Source organism: Mustela nigripes, chromosome 7 (genome assembly GCF_022355385.1).
Source record: "Mustela nigripes isolate SB6536 chromosome 7, MUSNIG.SB6536, whole genome shotgun sequence".
In the NCBI taxonomy this organism is placed as follows: domain Eukaryota; kingdom Metazoa; phylum Chordata; class Mammalia; order Carnivora; family Mustelidae; genus Mustela; species Mustela nigripes.
Genome location: NC_081563.1, coordinates 132,550,219 through 132,571,149, shown reverse-complemented (window position 1 = coordinate 132,571,149; position 20,931 = coordinate 132,550,219). Strand labels below are relative to the sequence as shown.

The 20,931-nt window shown below is 44.5% G+C and overlaps 1 long non-coding RNA gene across 5 annotated transcripts; it reads right to left on the bottom strand.

The window, feature by feature from the left end:
• Positions 1-6,442: 6,442 nt before the first annotated feature.
• On the bottom strand, positions 6,443-20,515 carry LOC132022804 (uncharacterized). Of its 5 annotated transcripts, none has more exons than XR_009405730.1 (6): positions 20,286-20,501; positions 20,064-20,149; positions 18,320-18,435; positions 13,007-13,155; positions 11,378-11,594; positions 6,443-8,069 (listed from the first exon to the last, which is right to left on the bottom strand). It is a non-coding gene; the product is annotated as an uncharacterized LOC132022804 (long non-coding RNA). The 5 variants fall into 5 exon arrangements; XR_009405731.1 differs by having other exon boundaries at positions 11,456-11,594; XR_009405732.1 differs by lacking the exon at positions 6,443-8,069 and having other exon boundaries at positions 11,298-11,594; positions 20,429-20,515.
• Positions 20,516-20,931: the final 416 nt, after the last annotated feature.

Below are 20,931 nucleotides of genomic sequence, written 5' to 3'. Positions count from 1 at the left end.
TTCGAGAGCTGTGCTAGATATATTTATTTCCTTTGTTTTGTATATAATTTAATTGTAAGTTTGTAGAACTTAATTTTCAATAATGGGCATGTTGAACAACCGGCTTACAAAATTCCTGAAAATTTGGCAGTCCATCCTCATCAGCTTGTATGCACAGCCCGGCTGAGCACAGCTGGAGCCTGGATTTCCGACCTCTTTGTTGCCTACTTAGCACCTACCCACCTTCCTTCGGGTCTCAGCCAAGAACTACTTGGTCAGGGAATTCTCCATGCTTTCTGCCACAGGCCCCATCACACTAAGCTAATCACACTAATACATGTGATTATTGTTCTATTGTTCTTGACCCTTTATAATGTCAGTTCCGTGAAAGCAGAGTTCTGGTCTACCCTGTCTCCCATGCCGTCGGTAGGGCCTGGTACACAGTAGGTGCCCAAATATTGTTTGTTTAAGGAATGAATGACTGAATGAGATATTTACACGATGGCATTCTCAGCCTTTTACATGTGCAAGTTTTGTCGATACTGTAGAGAAATTACATAAAATTTTGTGCCCAAAGAGTGAATCATTTATTAAATAAATGGCCTGCTTCATAGCTCTTTACAAGAGCTCAATCTTTTTATGTACCACAAACCCTGTTGGGAGTCTAGGAATGCCTGTGACCCCCTTCTCAGAATTGTTTTGATATATATAAAGAATGTATAGGCTTGCAAAGAAAACCAATTATATTAAAATGTAGTTATCAAAAATATTTAACAAATGAGTGATATCGTAATATATATGCTTTTTTATTAACACACTAAATGACAAGACCCAGTAGGAAGTCTAATTTAGACTGTAATTTAAAAACAGCAATAACTATCAAAGATATTATCTATAACACTGATATGATATGAAATCATCTGGCTTCCACTGGTGACAAAGTTTGAAGTACTGCTAATACTATGTGCTTTGCCTACCTTCCAAGTGAGACAAATGACATGGTTCAGGTTATTGTGTATGTGTGTGCGTATGTGTTTATGGTGAATTCTATCCAAGAATGCCTGGGAGGGCCCACAGACCCCAGCTTAAGGATTCCCGTGGAGAAACCAATGAGCTCAAGGCCTCAAGGAGATTCAGATCAAAGATCTCCCCACCAGAAAGAGGCCGTCCAGATGAAGAGCCAGGATTTGGAGTCAGACATTCAGAATCGATTGCTGTGTCTGCTTCTTACAGGCTGTGTGACTGTAGACAGGTTCCTTAACTACTCTGAGCCCAAGTGCCCTCATCTGGGAAATGAGTCTAATGGCAGCCACCTCCCAGGAATTTTCTTTAAATTTAAATACAGTTGACACACAATAATGTTACGTTAGTTTCAGGCATGCAACCTAGTGATTCAGCGACCCAGTGTTACTCTGTGCTCACCACAGATGCAGCTACTGCTGGTCACCATGTAACACTGTTACAATATGCTTGACTATATTCCCTAGTTGTGTCCTTTGTTCCTGTGACTCATTCATTCCCGAGGAATGTTTTGCTGCGTCAGTGACATCAGTGACGTAGAGCCAAGCGTGGCATGTAACTGACACTCTGAAGACAATAGCTGCTATTTTTATACAACTCTGCCAGTTCTTTTGGACCTGGACGCCTCAGTGCTTTTGGCAGAATCAAAGTGGCTCATTGGTGACTCGAGATCCTACTCCAGTGACGACTAGGCTTGAAAACCAAACATGGACACAGAACAGAGGACCCATTTATCCCAACTGGATTCTTCAAAGAGGACTTTGAGCTTCTTAGCAGAAAAGTGCTTTGATTGGCATTCGTGTTGCTGAACAGCCCAAGAGAAACACACACGAGCGAGGGAACCTCCTGTCCCAGCGGGTGTGCACTGCCGCGCTATTATGATAAGGACTAAGTGAGATAATATTTTATTATAAGGATTAAGAGAAGGAACATAAAGTCACCCCTCCAGTGACTTCCATCCCACTTAAAATGAAACCCAAAGTCCTTATCACGGCTTCTGATGTCTTTCCTAATCCGGGCATGCTCCAACTTAATCCTCTGTCCCGCCTCTGTCTGTCCCTTCCCTTCGCCTCAGGCAGTGGCCTTCCTGCTGTTCCTCGCACACCCGGCTTCCTCCTGCTCTGGACTTTGCGCTTCCTGTTCTCTCTGCCTGGGATTCTCTTCCCCAGAGACATCCTGATCCTGCCCAGCCTCTGTGCCAATGGCTTCTCCTCAGAAAGGCCTTCCCTTATCACACCACCAGAAAGAGCTTCTCCGCCTACCAATGTCTATCCCTGGACTCCGCTGTACCTTTTTTCCCAACAGCATTTTCACTACCTGATATTATAGTCTATATGAATACATTTAGTTAAACAACTCAATTGTTTGCTTGATTTCTCCATTTATTTATAAAAGAAGCAGGTGCTTGGTTTTAATCAGCAGCCCTTGCCCCCTGTGCCCTGAAGAACGCCTGGCACAGCCCATGGGCTAGTCAGTACCTTCTGGAAGAAATGAAAACATCATACACAGCTACAGGGCCCTCAGAGCTCAGGAAATTGCCGTGCATCCTTGTGGCTACTCCCCCGCCCTGTTTGGTCTGCCCGTTCGTGAGGGGTGATTGTTAAATTTTCTGGAATTTCTCAAGTGGGATGAGAACAACCTTTAAAAAATTAAATTTGGGGGCACCTGGGTGGCTCAGTGGGTTAAAGCCTCTAACTTCAGCTCAGCTCATGGTCCCAGGGTCCTGGGATCGAGCCCCGCATCGGGCTCCCTGCTCAGCAGAGAGCCTGCTTCCTCCTCTCTCTCTCTCTGCCTGCCTCTGTGCCTACTTGTAATCTGTCTGTCAAACAAATAAATAAAATTTAAAAAAATTAAATTTGACAAACTGAGAGTTAAATACATGACGTGAAACACCAAGGATATGCTAAGGGAAATCAGCCAAACAGAAAAGAACACATGTGTGATGCCATTTTTACGAGGCACCTAGGATAGGCAAATTCATAGAGACAGAAAGAATCAGGGTTCGCAGGGACTGGGGGGAGGGAGGAAGAAACAGAGGTTCCTGTCTGATGTATACAGAGTTTCTTTTGGGATGATGAAGAGAATTTTGGAAATAGTGGCGAGGGCTATGTGACGCAGTAAATGTACTTAAAGCCACTGACTTGTATATTTTTAACCACTAAAATGATCATTTTAATATATATTTACCACAATTGCAACTTCAAACAAAGAAATAAATACTCAAAATTCATCACTTTCTGATGATTTTCCTATATCATGCTCCCAAGATTACTTACGTGGATGGTGGAAAATACGATGTGATCGTGTCAGTTCGCATCTCCTCCCAATGTCATGGTCAGTGGCTAAAGCCCAGCCGGCATGAGGAGGACCACCGCTGCCCAGTTGAGCCTCGTCAAGCCCTAGAATCAGGATGGAAATAAGTTATTCTTTAAAGCCACTAACTTTTTTTTTTTTAAGATTTTATTTATTTATTTGACAGACATAGCGAGAGAGGGAACACAAGCAGGGAGAGCAGGAGAGAGAGAAACAGGCTTCCCGCTGAGCAAGGAGCCCGATGCGGGGCTCAGTCCCAGGATCCCGAGATCATGACCTGAGTTGAAGGCAGATGCTTAACGGACTGAGTCACCCAGGCGTCCCTAAGCCACTAAATTCGATGTTGTTCTTATTGTGATAACAACAACAACTGCTTACCTTTAAGCTTCTCTATGAAAAAATAATAATAATAATTTCCTATCACATTTAAACTATTAAAATTGCTGTTTTCCTCGCATCCAAACTGGAACCTTATCCGTTTGGGTTGGATGAGGCCGGGTGAGAGCGAGAACAAGCATCACCATTTCTGACTTAGAAACTCAGATTTTAATCCCGAACGGGCTGTGTGACTTTGTCCGTCCTCTGGTTCTCTGGGTATCAGGATCCTCATCTGTGAAAATAAGATTTATTCATTAAAATAAAATTTACTAACTGCCGAATAAAATGTTGGTCATTGCTCAGAGGTTGCCTTTTCTAATGAGGCTTACAATGTAGCAGCATCAAACAATCAAGACAAAGGCCAGTAAAAAAGCCACTGAGAGCGCTCCAGTTGGCTAAGTGGGTGGAGCCTGCAACTCTTGATCTCGGGGTCCTGAGTTCAAGTCCTGCATTGGGGGTTGAGCTTACTATTAAAAAAAAAAAAAAAGCCACTGAAATAACACTGGAAAAGTGCATGAAAAAAAACACAGCCAGATGGGGCACCTGGGTGGCTCAGTAGGTTAAGCCTCTGCCTTCACTCAGGTCATGATCTCAGGGTCCTGGGATCGAGCCCCACATCGGGCTCTCTGCTCAGCGGGGAACCTGCTTCCCCCTTTCTCTCTCTGGCCGCCTCTCTGTCTACTTGTGATCTCTCTCTCTCTGTCAAAAAAATAAATAAAATCTTTAAAACAAAACAAAACAAAACAGAACACAGCCAGAGGAAATAAGAGAGTGGTGGGGCAGAAGGAAGGCAGAGGATGGTCTCTTCAGAGAAGGAGGTAATTAATATTCTATTTGAGCAGCACTCTGAATGGAAGCATGCGGTGGCTATGTAAAGACCCGAGAAACAATCTTTCCAGGCAGAAGCAACAGCAAAAGAGCTAAGAACCTTTTCACGGTTAAGAAACAGTGAGAAGCCTAGTGCGGATGGAGCAAAATGAGTAAGAGAGTGGTAATAGATGAATTTGGAGGCGTTTAAGAGCCAGAATTAAGCAAGCTCGAGGAAAGGCTGGTCCACACAGGGCCTTGTATATAGACCACTGTTGACCTTGATCAGTGGTTACCAAACTTTGGGCCATAGGCCCCAGAGATGGTGGAAGTTGGTGAATTTGCAAAGATAGGAGATTATTACGAAGAGCCTATGATTTCGTGTACATGCAAAATAGTATCTGCCAACAAATTAAATGTGGCTTGTATCTTGTATGCCACCAGCTTTTAACTACATTGGCAATGCTATTATAATTTCCCAAAATACAAACCTGCAAAAGTACTTGAGAATTTATAATTGCACATTTTCCATTATACTTTTCTCCATCAATGAAAATGAAGAGCTTAATTCTATCATCTGACCACGAACTGACTGGTGGAAAAAAAAAAAAAAAGCATTCATATCCCCACCTAGAAGGACAAATCTTGGGAATGTCCAGACACTTCTATTACTAAAGCCATAGATGATTCTGCTACGAGAAAATGAGCGGAGGCAAAAAAAAAAAGAGCACATGGTGGGTTGTTTTTTTTTTTTTTAACCATTGTTATTACTGTGGCAAGAATTTATTGAGTACTTACTATCACCGATGCAACATTGTGTTTTCCTTTCAGTTACTTATCTAATCTCCAAAACTGTTGTGTGAAATAAGCATTCCAATTCCCATTTCACAGATGAGGTAGCTTAAGGTTCAATAATGTTAGCTAAATGGACTGAGTTCCCATGGGTAGTAAATCGGAAAGGAACAGGTGAAGACCTGTCCTAATAGAAATGTGTCAGTTGGGTTGGTGAGAATGCAAGCTGGTGCAACCACTCTGGAAAATGGCATGGAGGTTCCTCAAAAAGTTGAAAATAGAATTATCCTACGACCCAGCAATTGCACTGCTGGGTATTTACCCTAAAGATACAAACCTAGTGATCCAAAGGGGCACATGCACCCGAATGTTTATAGCAGCAATGTCCACAATAGCCAAACTATGGAAAGAACCTAGATGTCCATCACCAGATGAATGGATAAAGAGATGTGGTATATATATATATATATATATATATATATATATATAGGAATACTATGCAGCCATCAAAAGAAATGAAATCTTGCCATTTGCGACAACGTGGATGGAACTAGAGGGTATTAGGCTTAGTGAAATAAGTCAATCAGAGAAAGACAACTATCATATGATCTCCCTGATATTAGGAAGTGGAGAGGCAACATGGGCGGTTTGGGGGGTAGGAAAGGAATAAATGAAACAAGATGGGATCAGGAGGGAGACAAACCATAAGAGACTCTTTTTTTTTTTTAAAGATTTATTTATTTATTTATTATACAGACAGAGATCACAAGTAGGCAGAGAGGCAGAGAGAGAGAGAGAGAGAAGGAAGCAGGCTCCCTGCTGAGCAGAGAGCCCGATGCGGGACTCGATCCCAGGACCCCGAGATCATGACCTGAGCCGAAGGCAGCGGCTTAACCCACTGAGCCACCCAGGTGCCCCATGAGACTCTTAATCTCACAAAACAAACTGAGGGCTGCCGGAGGGGAGGGGGGTAGGGAGAGGGTGGTGGGGTTATGGATACTGGGGAGGGTATGTGCTATGGGGAGTGCTGTGAAGTGTGTAAACCTGGCGATTCACAGACCTGTACTCCTGGGGCTAATAATACATTATATGTTTATTAAAAAATTTTTAAATTATAAAAGAAAGCAAAAAAGAAAATAAAAGCTCTGGGCATAAAAAGAAAGAAAAAGAAAGAAAGAAAGAAAGAAAGAATGAAATGTGTCAGTTGGGAATTGGCTATGTGATGTATCATCCTGAAACGCAATGTCTGAAAACAATAAATGATTATTATTGTTTATGGATCTATGGGTTGAGCCAAAGGGTTCTTCTCTCCAAAATCGAGCTCACTTGTGCTTTCGTAGTCACCCAGGAGTTGAGTGGAGAGCGGGCTCTCTCTGCTGCTAGGACATCTGTTGGCTGCAGAGTAGGTCATCCACGATTGCTTCAGCTGGGACAGCTGAGCCCATTCCGTGCACCCCTCATCCCGCAGCGGGCTGTCCCAGGCTTGTGCATGTGGCAGTAGCAGACTTCCACGGATGAAGCCTCCTCCACTTTCTGGAAGACTGCGATTTCCACTGCACTGTGTGGGTCCAACCAACGAACCTGACTGATATTCAAGGAGTGGGAGATAGACTCCAGCTCTTAAAGGAAGGCACTACCAAAACCATATTGCCAAGGGTGTGGATATAGGGAGGGGCGAAGAGATGCACCTGTTTCTTTGCAATTGCTCTGCCCAGACAAAGAAAAAAAAAAGCAAGCTATGCCTGATTAGAGACCGGATAATGAGACACACAGTTTGATCAGGAATCTCAAAACCAAGTAAGTTCCAAATTGGAAAACAGGTGGCAGTTCCTGATACATACAAAGAACTCACACCTGCCCTATGACCCAGCAATTCCTTCCCACATACTTCCCCAAGGAAAATAAATAGACACGCCCTCCAGGAAGAGTCACACGGATGCATCCACTCCAGCTGTATTCACCATAGACAAACACTAGAAAAGAAATTATAAAAGTCTTCCAACAGTGAGTGGAGAAACAAAGCCCTGTACATCCATGACCCAGAAATAGTTTTAAAATGAACTTAGAATGAATGAATGAATGAATCTCAAAAACATGATAATATTGAAAGAAGCCAGACACAAGAGTATACACATTTTGTCTGGTCCCATTTCTTTTTTTTTTTTTTTTTAAAGATTCTTATTTATTTATTTGACAGAGAGAGATCACAAGCAGGCAGAGGCAGGCAGAGAGATGGGGAGAAGCAGACCCCTCACTGAGCAGAGAACTTGATGAGGGGCTCGATCCCAGGACCCTGAGATCACAACCTGAGCCGAAGGCAAGGACTTTAACCCCCTGAGCCACCCAGGCATCCCTGTCTGGTCCCATTTCTATGAAGATTTGGAATTGGTACATCTGAGCTCTGGGAATAGAAATCAAAACCACAGGGATGGGCATATTATTGCTGGAAAGAAGCATAAAGGAGCATACAGGAGGGATGGAAGGTTCTATACCGATTAGGGAGGTGGTTCTAAGGTTGCAGACATTTGTTGAAACTCATAAAACTGTACTTGAAATCCTTGCAATTCACTGTAGGCAAATTGGACCCCGATTAATAATAATAATAATCATAGTAATAATTAATAATAAAGCCAAGCTCCCAAAGGTTTTTGAAGAAAGGTTTGGAAGAACTGACAGGGTTTCACTGTAAACATGATGTTCCCTGAGTCACAGCATTGAAGAAGCATTCTTGCGGGGGGAGAAGCCGTAAGCTTCCTCCATCGTGTCCTCACCTGATCTGGCTGTAACAGAAAGAAAGATAATTCATTTACATTTTCAAGGGACACACAGGAAACATCGACAAAATGTGCTTGTAAGTTCACTGCAGCTAACCGCTAACTGGGGTTATGGGGATTTGAGTCGAGGGAGACCCGCTCTCTTTTCCTGGGAGGTTGCTGGCAGGGGGAGGCTTAGATGCCATCCCGGAGTCCCGGAGTCAGATGGCAGGAAGAAGAGGAAAGATCCACAGGGAGGCTTCTGCAGGACTCAGACCTCACACAGAAAGTTGAGAATCAGGTTCCTGGTATTTATGCTGCCGAAGAGCCAATAATTAGAGAATCGCTCAGAATGCGTCCAGGCCTTTGCTCAGGGAGACCCAAAGTATTTCTGAGCTCAGATTCAATGCGAGCAGCGGAAACGAAGCATTCTGTCGGAGAACCACCAAGAGTGGCTCAAGGGGCAAAGCTGGGATCATGGATTGTGGATCTTTGCTTTGGGGCTTCCCCCCCCCCCATTTGTAACTCATCATCCTGTTGCAGAATGCAACATTTTTTTTTTCCTGTAAAGATAACATAGTCTAAGTTATTTTAAAATCCCTTGGAAACCAACCGAGGCCCTGAGAACAGGCTTTAATAATAGTTGGTGTGTTTTTGAGCAGCCCGTGTGCATTATTTCTGCTCCATTCTCTCCAATCCCGTGACGGAGCGGCTGTTTGCTCCACTTCACACACAAGAGAACCGTGGCTCCGACTTGCTCCCAGCGTGTCTGGTGCTCCCTCTGGATGCTTTCAGTGTTTCGCAAAGTGAGGTTTTGGAGTCGCCTCTAAGGAGATAGTTTACATGTTCTGCTCTCTTTTACAAACAATCTAAAAATAATCTCTCTGTATTCTAACAGAGCATCCTGCTCCCTCCGACTCTTGGGTTTACAATGACTGGCCCCGAGTTATATGGCTTTATTTGTGGGTTGAATGGGAAGAAAAGAGAGGCAGGCTGAACGTGTCCAGGAAGGATTTGTGCCCCAGGAAGCCTTTGTTTCTCTCTGGTTCCGAGGGAGAAAAGTGGTGGGCGGGCTGAGCCAGGCTCCGCAGAGTCAGTCCTGCCTACAGGGATTGCGAGATGGGACTTCCTCGCAGCTTTCCATCCACCATATTAAATCACTGCTGCTAATTTGGGTTGAACAGTCTTCAGGGTTTTGTTTGTATTGATTCATAAACTCGCTTTGATCTTTGGGTTTTTTTAAGAACTAGAAATGTAAGTTCTCTGACGTTGCCGGGCATGTATGTTGTAGAATTAAATATACATGTTAACATCCTGAGTCTACAGGATTTTTTTTTTCCTTGAAATCGGTCTGAATAGGCCTCATATTTCGGAACTCTGTCTCTCACCACCGCTCGCTGCCCGACTGCTTCCTTTGAAGCGTGTACATTTCTTGTATGTTTCATAAACAAATTTCAAACTCACTAGTCTGCAAAGAAATGTAAATAAAATCCAACTATGATTTCCTCTGTTATATGGGCAAGATAGGTGTGTGTTGAGTTAAAAGCCCTGAGTTTCTTGGAAGAAACAAATATATCCATCCACACAACACCGGTAGAACATAAATCGATACACCCTTTGGTGGGAATGCAGTTTGACAGCTTGTATCAGACTTAAAAATATGATAATTACTACTCCAGCGTTCACCTGCTAGGAATTTTTCTTGAGTAAATAACACAGAAGAGGAAGGAAGAGGGGAGCGGGAAGGAAGCAAGGAGAGGGGGAAGGGGAGAGAGAGGGAGAGAGAGAGGGGGGAGGGAGAAAAAAACACATCCAGAAATTCTAACAATGGGAGACTGTTTAAAAGTCCTCCACCAGAAGGGCACCTGGTGGCACAGTCAGGTAAGCATCTGTCTCTTGGTTTCAGTTCCAGTCATGACCTCAGGGTGATGACCTCAGGGTCGTGATATCAAGCCCCATATCGGGCTCTGTGCTCAGTGCAGAACCTGCTCAAGATTCTCTCTCCCGCTCTCTGCTCCTCCGCTCATCTCTCTCTCTCTCTCTCTCTCTCTGAAATAAATAAATCAATCTAAAGCAAAAAGTTCCCCCACTAAAATGTGATCTAGTCCTTTCACATGCTAATGAACAATAACAAACATCATAATGGAAAAGTTTTCCCAACTGTCGAGAGAAAAGCATGTCTCGTCTTTTCTAGAGTACCCATGTTTTTAAAAAAGACTGCATAATTCATAACAAAATGTCAACACTGGTAGTTGCTAAATGGTAATATTAGCCATGATTTTGTTTTCTTCCTTTTGTTTTTAGATGTTTTACTGCCCTGCTTTGAAGGGACATTAATTTTGGAAATCAGTATGGAGAAGGAACGCCAGGGTAACACAAACTGGGGTCTTTCTGAGTGACCCTGGAGAAGTTACGTAACCTTCTTGGATCTCTGTGTCCTCCTCAAGCAAATGGGGGTGATGTCTATGCCCATTGTAAAAAGCTGTGAGTATTCAAATGAGATCACAGGCATTGAGGGACTTAGCACTGAGATGGGCAAATGTTCTGAGTTCAGTAAGTATCACTTGCAATGAGGGAAGGATGATAAAAATGTTTTCTTTTAATCGGGGATAAGTAATAATAATAAGTAATAATGTTTAAGTAAATAAGTAATAAGTAATAATGTTTAAGTAAACATTTCCCGAGACTTCTAAGTGTGCTCCCCAAACATTAAGCTTCCACTAGGAAGCTCTGCTAGTGGGAAAATAAGAGAGAGGAATAAATGTCCCAGCATGTTTTTACTGGCCTTGTAATCTAAAGATATTTCTTTGGAGCTCTGGAAGTCATTGGTAAGCTTTTATTAATCATAGACTAGTGGTTCTTAACTGGGGAGGGGTGGGGGTGGTGTTCCCTCCCCAGGGGAGATTTGGCAATGTCTGCAGACATAGCTGGTTGTCACAACAGGGCTGTCCAGTGGGTAGAGACCAGGAATGCTGCTGAACCTCTTACGAGGCAGAGGACAGCCAGCCCCCCACCCCAGCCCCGGCAGCCTCTGAGCTGCCAGAAGGTCAACAGTGCTGATGTTGAGAAACTCCGCTCTCTCGTTATCATGTATGATCTGACTGTTAAAGGAGCGTGTGACAAAATGAGCCTATTGTCCTATCACTTTTTGATCCATTATATGTCGGTGGGTGGAACCGAAGTGAACACGTTTGAGAAGCACCTCCTCTCCCCGCCCCCTCACCCCAGCCCACACCAACCGTTATGTTTCCCGCTCAGTCCCGCAGATCTCACGGCCCACTGTGCACAAAATCTCGGGTTTGTAACCAGAGTTAAGGGACGAAGTGCGTCTTTACCTCTTTACCTCTTGACCTTCTTTTCACGTCTTTTTACCTTTTTGAAGACAAACAAAGACAAGCTCGTAGGCAACTCACTGAAACCCAGAGTGATGAGCGGCAGGCGGTTTGAGTTTTGAAGTCTGACCAATAGGAGTCAAAACTCCGTTTCTTCACCTACTCCCTCTGTGATCCTGGATCAGATTTTGTTTCTTCTTCGGAAAGTTCGTTCTCTTATCTGAAAAAATGGAGCCAACTGTATCTAACTCCCAGGGCTACAAGGATTCAATGTGGGAGACTCCTAAGCTCTGAGTCCCAGGGCAGGGACAGGCATGGGGGAGGAGGGGTGAGCCCTCAGTAAATGCTGGCCGCCTCCGTAACTGAAATAAAAGGAAGAGAAGAAGGAGAAAAAAGGAAAGGAATGGGACAGCTGGGTGGCTCAGTCAGTTAAGCATCTACCTTCAGCTCAGGTCATGATCCCACAGTTCTCAGATCGAGTCCCATGTGGGGCTCCTTGCTCAGCGGGGAGCCTGCCTCTCCCTCTGCCTCCTGCTCCCCCCCTGTTTGTGCACTCTTGCTCCCTCTCTCTCTTTTGCAAATAAATAAACAAAATCTTAAAAAAAAAAAAAAAAAAAAAGGAGAGGCACTCCCAGCCATGATTTTATGAAGAGGCGATTTTTTGGTGAGTCGCTCCAAACGTCCATCAAAATCTCATGCATCTGACCTGAACGCCAACAGCACCTCGATCAAAGAAATCACCAGGAAGATGACAAACACAAGTTGCTGGACAAACCTGTTTCTAAAACAACAAGTGCTGAAGCAGTGATCATAGGTGCCAACGAAGGAATTCACCGGGCAGCCTTTGCCAAGAAATCATTTATCAGATAAGAAGTAAATGTCACTGGCTTGCCAGCATCAAAACTCAGCTCCAAATTGTGAAGCTGGAGAACATCTTCTTTGCAACTCGTCTGACAGACACTCATTTAATAGCCTTAATATGTAAAGAGAACTCATAGGTGATTTTTTTTAAAGGCAACACTCATACAGAGAAGTAGAGGCGGCCGGTCAAGGAATGCAGCTACATCAATCACGGGCCTCCAGGTGGGGGAGGCGGTGCTGGCACTCTAGTCTACGTGGGCTGCTCCCCCAGAATGGGATTGTTCACAGCCAGCCTGACCATACTCGGTATTCCTGCTTAGTAACCAACAGCATCGATAGTAGTAATTCAAGTAAGAACAAGAATGTTGTAATTTTTTTTTTAACATAAACTCTGTGCCCAGTATGGGGCTTGAACTCACAGCTCTGAGACCGAGCATCACATGATCTACTGACTGAGCCAGCCAGGAGCCTCTGTTGTAATATCGGTGGGATTTTTTAAAAAGGCTTAGTGGTATATACTTGACTTGCAATACACTGTGCTTATTGAAAAGGTATAACTTGCTATTTTCTGTCCTATGTATATACCTGTGAAACCATCACCCCCAATTAATTTAGTGAGCATATCATTCATCCCCTAAAGTTTTTTTTATAATCCTTCCCCTTCCTCTCCTCCCGACCCCCTATCATCAGACAACCAAATCTGCTTTCTGTCACTGCAGATTAGTGTTTACGTTCTAGAATTTTATATAGGTGGAATCAAACGATATATACCTTTTTTTTTTTTTTTTTTGGTCTGGCACCTTTCAGCGTAACAATTTTGAGATTCATCCTTATTATCACATGTACCATCTGGTCATTCCTTTTTCTTGCCGGGCAGGATGCCATTGTGTGGCTCGACCATAGTTGCCTAACCCATTCACCTGTTGATGGACATGTGGGTTATTTTCAGTTTGGGGCTACTGCAATTATAGTCACTATAAACATTTATACACAAGCCTCCTTATCGACGGATACTTTCTCTTCTCTAAGCGTGGACTGGCTGGATCATAGATTGGGTGTATGTTCGACGTTTTAAGAAACTGACAAACTATTTTCCATTTTACGTTCCTACCAATGGCGTATGAGTGTTTCAGTTCAACATATTTGCCAGCCCCTGGTAACGTCAGTATTTTCATTTCAACAGAGAATATCATAAATAATAAAGTAATCTAACAATGAGAATATTTTTAACCGTAAAACTGGCAGAAGAAAGTCTTCATTGTTAATACCCAGTGCTGGCAAGAGTACAGAGGAGAAAACGCTCTTGTTACTGAGGGGAGAAATGTAAATTAGCATCATTTTCTGGGAACCAGCTTGGCCGTGTGTACCAAATGCCTTGAAACCTTTTATTTTATTTTCCTGAGCAATTCCACGTCTGAAGATTTCTCCCTATAAAACAAGGCTGCTTGCAAACATATCGCACAGCCCCCTTGTCTGCGGCGGGAGGTTTGGCATTCATTCGACTCCTCGAGAAGCAGCAACAGCATTGAACGCGAGAGGTGAACGCTGTCCGCGCTTCGGCTGGACCCATCCTTCAGATCTGATTTCTTCGACCCTCACAATGGTTTTAAATTATTTGAATTTCTTGCCAGCATTTCAAAATGAGGAGCTGTCGCATAAAAATCTATTTTCCAGCCCCCCCCCTCTTTTTTTTGACAAATTAGGAGCTTGGACACACCCAGGGCCCACAGGGAAACAAAAGGCTGGCAGTGTCTTTCTGTGCCAGCCTAATTCACAGAATTGATTGTCCTGTGCTATAAACTGTGTCTTGGCTTGTCACTTGTACACTGAGAGTAGGGTGACCCCAGGATTTATTCTCCCCTTCCTGACCCCGCCCCAGTGTCTGACACAAAGAACAAATATTTGTTGAAAAATGAATGGTTGGAAATTACACTCAGTTCAAAGTATGTAATTACCGGGGTGCCCGGCCGGCTCTGTTGGAAGAGCGTGCGACTCCTAAGCTCTGGGTTGTGAGTTCGAGCCCCACGTTGAATGTAGAGATCACTTAAAAATAAGATATATTTTTCAAAGTGTATGTAATTACTTAAATTTAGATCAGCTAAAGGACAGAAGGACCATATTCTGTTGGGAAAGGTGTCAGCAAGCTGCAGTCTCTCCTTGTAGGTGAGAATGTAAATTAGTGTTTTGGGAGGACCTTTGGTAACACCTAGAAACATTTTATTTTATTTATTTATTTTTTTAAAGATTTTATTTATATGACAGACAGAGATCACAAATAGGCAGAGAGGCAGACAGAGAGAGGAGGAAGCAGGCTCCCCGTGGAGCAGAGAGCCCTATGAGGGGCTCGATCCTAGGACCCTGGGTTCATGACCTGAGCCGAAGGCAGAGGCTTTAACCCACTGAGCCACCCAGGTGCCCCATCCTAGCAGCATTTTAAAGCCACGTGCTATTTGACCCGGTTATATCAGTTGGAGGAATTATCAGACAAGTATACATGAGTATATGAGCATATGTGAACAAGATTAATCAGAGGGACACCTGGGTGGCTCAGTCCGTTCAGCGTCTGCTGTCAACTTGGGTTATGATCTCAGGGTCCTGGGATTGAGCCCCAAGTCATTGGGCTCCTTGCTCAGTGGTGAGACTTCTCCCTCTGACTCTGCCCATCCCCCTGCCCCCTGCTCCTTCTCTCTCTCTCTCTCTCTCAAATAAATAAATAAAATCTTTTTTTTTGAAAAAAGGAATAATCACAGCAATTTTTTATTGAAGCATAATTAACATACAGTGTTATATTAGTTCCAGGCATATAAGAAAACGATTCAGTAAGTCTCTACATTACTATAGCAATATTGTTCATTTGCGGAAGCTGGAAACAATGTAAATGTGTCTCAATAGGGGACTGAGGAAATGAATGACCCATCTATCCAGCAGAATATTCTGTAGTTTGTAAGGATCTGTATGTGCAGGTACTTCTCCAGAGCAAAGGGACAAAGACAAGACAAAGTCAAGTGTATGGTCTTATCCACAGTTTGTACATGGCAAGGGCATGTGTGTGCAGGTGTCTGTGTGTGTCGCTTGTATTTGCTAATACACATACAGCAAGAATCCTGAATCTCAGCACTGGTGGTGTTTGCGGCCAGACAATTCTCTGCTACGGGGAGCGGTCCTGCGCTGTTGTAAGATCTCTGGCTTCTACCCACCAGAGGCCAGGGGCACCCCTCCCTCAGCTGTGACAAACAGAAATGTCTCCAGATTCCGCCAAACGCCCCCAGAGTCAAAAATTGCCCCCCAGAGTCAACATCGTCTGCTGGTTTGGAACCATTGGCCTAGAACATCTCTGGAAGAACAGACCAGGACCCAGTAACCGTGGTCTCCTCTGAAGATGGGAACAAGGAGACCGTGACCAAGAGAGGAAGGGAAACTTCATTTTCACCTGTTTTAACTCTTAGGCTTAAACTTTTAATTCTTAAAATACAAATATTATGAAAGTTTTGTTCGTATTTTTTTCTGGCGTCCAGATACCTTCGAATCAGAAACTGTTTTTGGAGGGCGCCAGGGAGGATCAGTCGGTTAAGCATCTGACTTCGGCTCATAACCTCAGGGTCCTGAGATCGAGCCCCGTGGGGTGTCGGGCTTCCTGCTCACTGGGGAGTCTTCTGGTCCCTCTGCCCCTGCCCCTGGTCGTGCTCTCGATCTCTCTCAAGTAAATAAATAAAATCTTTTAAAAAACACAAACCTTTTTTAAAATGGAAATGTATCTGCCATGGAACCTTGTATAACTTTACAGTGTGCAACTTTTTGACTTGATAAATGTATACATTGCATGCATGATTGCCATTGTAGCGTTAGCTAACACCTCCATTACCCCCCAAAATTACCATGGCTCCTTTGTGGTGGGAATAATGAAGACCTAGCCTCCTAGGAAGTTTGGTGTTTATAACAGTGTTGTTGTCTGTAATCACTGCACTGTGCAATAGACTCCAGGATTCATTTCTCTAGTAGTTGCAGGTTTGTATCCTCAGAGAGCATCTCTCCTGTCCTGTCACTGCTGCCTCCCGCCAGCCCCTGATATCCACCATTCTATTCCCCAAAACAGAAACCACTTAAGAAAATACAGAAAGGGGCACCTGGGTGGCTCAGCCGTTAAGCATCTGCTTTCAGCTTAGGTCATGATCTCGGGGTCTTGGGATCAAGCCCCGAGTCAGGCTTCCTGCTCTTCTGGGAGCCTACTTCTTCCTCTCCCTCTGCCTGCTGTTCCCCCTGCTTGTGTTCTCTCTCTCTCTCTCTCTCTCTCTCTCTCTCTCTCACTCTCTGTCAAATAAATAAATAAAATCTAAAAGAAAATACAAAAAGTCCTAAGATACATTGGTAAGGAATTACCCTGTCTACTTAGCCCATTTTTTAAAAGTAACAGAATAGATTGTCGATTGCCTGAACTCATCCAATGTGCCCCATTTGCCAGATGAGAAATGGAGTCTCAAAGGAGTCCTAAGCCCATCTGACTAGCGACGGATCTACAGTAGCACCCCGAAGCCCTGAGACCCAGCCTTCGCTGCCATTTTGGATTTGCCTCCAGCGTAGAAAGCAGATCTTGACAATGACTTAGGAACTCAAGAAGGTAATGCCCATGACTCCGAGGTAGAACCATAGCTGCTCCCAGTCAGCAAGTGTCCATCTTGGCTCTGAGGCAGTTGGAACGGTGAAGTCAGGCTCCTCTACAGCCCCGAGACCCGATGTGAGACTCTTTCCGGCTAAAAATTGGCATCCAATCTCAAGCTTTTATTTACAAGAGAGGCCACAGTCTCTGGGTTGACCTGCTGATTATGCTCGTTGGGCGAATTATCTATGAATGGTAAGTAATATTTGTATGGTGCTGTGGAAAGCGCTTCTAGTTATGATCATGGCATCACAGAAACCTTACCAGAAAACTATGAACAAACTCTAGAGACGAAGAGGTAGCCTTGGACAGCTGCATTCACCAGCCCACCATCACACAGTGACTTAAATGCCGGAGCCAGGTTTGGATACCAAGATCAACCGAACCTCTACTCTTTACCCTTCATAGGAGTCTTACACGCGCCAAGAAAAATCCTATAAAAAAATAAAAATAATTTCCCAGCTAGGGAGTTCAATTCTTAACCAAGAACATACTAGTGAATAAGATAGGACAGTAAAGCAGGTAGCATCATGCCAAGTATATAATAAATCCCAAATAACCGTTTGCCATTAGGATGAGTCACGTATCTTCAAATGTTAAGAAGAAGAGTAGAGTATCATAGTTTAAATTGGTAGTGTAAAGTGAGATGAACCCATCAGGCTATATTATGTGGTTGCATAAAGGTTTTTTTTTTAAATATTTGAATTGGGGGCACCTGAGTGGCTCAGTGGGGTGAAGCCTCTGCCTTCAGCTCAGGTCATAATCTCAGGGTCCTGGGATCGAGTCCAGCGGACCCTCTCGAGTTGCCTATTTGTGATCTCTCACTCTCTGTCAAATAAATAAATTAAATCTTAATAAATAAACAAATAAATAAATATTTGAATTGGTTTCCAGCATTTCAAAATGGGGGCATTTCACATGAATAATCCCAACGTATGCCATCTGTTGGAAAACCCGCGCCTATGGGCTGGGTCTACGGAGCCACCATCCCTGTAAGATCGCCCCAGTCCTCTCTGGCTTACCACAGACTCTGCTCGGCTGCAGTAAGACCTGTGGGTTTGCCATTCCTCACCGGTGGGTGAGAGAGAGGGCTCTGGAGGGAGACGATGAGTCCTGCCTGGTTTTTGGCATCACTGCTTCCTAGCTGCCTGCCTCAGGGCGGATGATTTTACCTTTCTGAGTCTATCTTTTGGAGCTGTGGGGACCCGTCAACAGGATCACTTGCCTGAAAGTGCGTAGCCCTGGACCTGAGGCACAGACAGCTTTCAATAAAGGTTAGCTTTTTGTGCTGTTAGGTGGAGGAAGTTGGAAAGTGGCTCCCTAAAGATGGTCACATCCTAATCCCTGGAACCTGCGAATGGGGTACCTGGTGCAGCCAACGTGATGCTGCCGAAGAGACTGGGTTCCAGGGAGTTCCAGGGAGAGATTACCTTTGATGATGCAGGCGGGTCCAGGGTAATCATGGGGTCCTTGTCAGTGAAAGGGGGAGGCGGGAGGTCAGTGTCAGAGCAGGCGTGAGACAGAAGAGGGGTTGAAGAGGGGCGCTCTGCAGGCGGAGAGAGGGGCCACAAGTCAAGGAATGCACATGGCCTCTAGACGCAGGAAAAGCCAAGGAAGTGGGTTTGGGTTTTCCTCCAGAGCCTCCAGAGGGACACCGCCCTGCCAACACCTTGGCCTTCACCCAGGAAAGCCCATGTTGGACTTCTGACCTCCAGAACCATAAAAGAATAAATCTGTTCTGTTTTAAGCCGCTAATTTGGGGGCAGGTTCTTACAGCAGCAATCGGAAACTGACACATCGTCCCCGTTCTCGAAGATACGCCTGTTCTCCCCATCGTCCAGAAGGAGGCGCGGTAAAGGGGAAGAACGTTGCCCTCCTGTCCCGCAGCTAGAAAGTGCAGGGCCCAGAGTCAATGCCAAATCCTTCTGAAACCCAAGTCCAACCCAGTTCAGCTTCAAGTGGCTCCCAGTTATAGGGTCGTCCAGCTTCCATCTGAATGATCCCAGAAACAGACATATTGTTCCCTTCCCAAGGCTACTCTTTCAGCGGTTGGACAAGATCTACCATTATGTCGCCCATACACTGAGCTATTCTCTGCTGCCCTCTGAAAGACTTAAGATACTTTTATTTATAGGGGCGCCTGGGTGGCTCAGTCAGTGAAGCGTCTGCCTTCAGCTCAGGTCATGATCCCAGGATCCTGGGATGGAGCCCCGCATCGGGCACCCTGCTCAGCGGGGAGTCTGCTTCTCTCTCTCCCCCTGGCTGTAGCTCCTCCTGCTTGTGTGCTCACTGACACACTCTCTCTCTCTCTGTCAAATAAATAAATAAAAATCTTTTTAAAAAAAATTTATTAAAAAAAACAAAAAACAAAACACTTTTAATTACAAATGCAGAAACCCGGTTGACCTAGCATAAGCAAAAAGGGGGAATTATCACCAGGATATAAAGATAAGCCATGAGCCCGTGTCCAGGAAGGCAGTCAGGCTTTAGAAGAACCGAAACCACGAAATGGGAGGCCGAAAAAAATTCGGCCATCCAGGCAAGACCTCTGCTTCTCGGTATCTCTGCCTCATTCTTTTCTGTGGTTGATTTTCTTAGCTACTCCATTGTCATGAGAGCAAACGGCTGCTCACGGGCCCCAGATTTCCACATCACAGATCGAGTTCTCTGGAGACGCAGACTGACTGTGCCTCAGGGCAGATCTCACATTCCCCAGGGAGACAATCCGATTGTCCTGGCCTCCAGCAGCCATCCATCCCTCGGCCCATCAGCTGTCAACAGGAAGGCCAGTGGTGAGGAACAAATATGGCTTCCGGGAAGCCGCCTCCCTGGCAACTGTGGAGTGAGGGGCACGGGGGAGGGGTGGGGAAACTGTGAGCCGAGATGATACACTCAAAAATGAGTACCTCACATTGATTTCCCTAAGGCTTGGAAACACACACACACACACACACACACACACACACGAGATAGTAAGACGGCCTTAGAGCTTTGGAAAAGCTGTCTCTTCCCTTGTGGTCATCTCTTTTCCTGGGAACCATCTAGAACTTGCAGGCATTCCTCATTCTGACAGTTCCCAGATGACTCAACAACCTGACTACCCCCCACTCCCCCTCAGCCTACAAACTTTGGCAACACCTCCATTCAAATGTGTGATTTGTCTCCATAACTTACCTTCCTGCTCCGGACGTGCCTGTCGAGCTCATTTAAAACGGTTTTCTTGCTTTACCTTCCTTGAATCCACGATGCATACACTGGCTCTGTAAATGCAAGCTAAGATGGTGTCCTTGGCAGCTGTATACATCTGGCTCAAATTGAGCTTGTGGCCAGCTAGAAGCCCCAGATCTACTTCCCAGGAACCGCTGTCTGGCCAAGTCTCCCCATTCCCAGACTTACATAATTGATGCCAGAATCCACATCAATCCCTGGAAAATATTCTCTTATTAATTCCTCTAATCCTTGATCTGACTCTTTAGAGACCATAGTGAAGCATGATCCTATCATCCCAATTTTTTGTCTCCTAGAGTTTACCTGTATACCTGAATTTTTTAGTCTCCAACCAAAATGATATCCCACATGCAGCAAAGACACACCAGTGGACCCTTCCTAAGCTGCCACAACTCCATTAATCCACATCAAATATACTGAAAAAAATGCTGCAAATAGTCCAGGATCTTTTATTCCTGGAACAGGAAGGGAGGCTGCCCAAATTCCTCAAATATTTTGGATGTTTAATTTTTATAACAACAGAAAAGATCTAGCACGGTTATAAATAATCTAGGGCATCAAGCATATGGGAAGACCTCTGGAAGGCTTTCATTAAGATGACTCATAATAACCCAGCAGCCCAGAAATATTCATATTCCCGTTTTATAGGTATGTAACCAAGGTTACCCAGAAAAAAAGTACTAGAGCTGAGATTTGAATGCAGGCTGTTGATTCATAGCCCAAGCGTTTAATCCCAGCACCAGGAGTAGGCAGGATAATTTTTTTTCTGTAAAGGGCCAGACAGTAAATATTTTAGGCTTTGGGGACCATACAG